Below are 639 nucleotides of genomic sequence, written 5' to 3'. Positions count from 1 at the left end.
AGACTTCCTATTGTACAGATAATGCAAGTCCACAATGTTCAAGTAAAATAAAGATCCTAAACATCATCATAATTTGCTGCTGGTCATCTTTACCCCTAGTACAGAGGAATACAACATAGTTTTAATGTTAATATGTTTTTGTGCCTTGAAAAACAGATGCTAGTGTGACCCCTATGAATCCTGAATCTGCAGATGAAAAAACAGGTAAAGATTTGTATTATTGCATCAAAATGCCGACACACATTGCTGCAAACGTTTGTGTGAACATCTGTGGTTGTACATTTATTAGGGTCTGTTAGTATGCCTGCTACCAAAGATAAAGAAATCCCTCTGAAAACAGCTTCAGGTGAATATGTATAATTCCTGACTGCATATTCTGATATTAACATAATGAAATACCTTAGTAACACACTATCTACTAATATTTAAGTTTTTCCTTTTGAAATTACACACAAACTACACACTTTAGAAATCATAGGGGGACAAATGTTACGTTCAACAGTCAACTCATTATAAGTTATATTAAACTGGTTATTCTCTCATCTTCAGTACACACATACTGTAGGCTGGTGTAAAGAAAGAAAATACCACAGTAAAGTAATACATTATGAACACAGGTATAGTGCCATTTGTTTAAAT

The sequence above is a fragment of the Morone saxatilis genome, unplaced genomic scaffold (genome assembly GCF_004916995.1).
Source record: "Morone saxatilis isolate NCDOM2014 unplaced genomic scaffold, NCSU_SB_2.0 Contig18, whole genome shotgun sequence".
Classification (NCBI taxonomy): Eukaryota; Metazoa; Chordata; class Actinopteri; family Moronidae; genus Morone; species Morone saxatilis.
Note: the sequence above shows the minus strand (reverse complement) of the source record.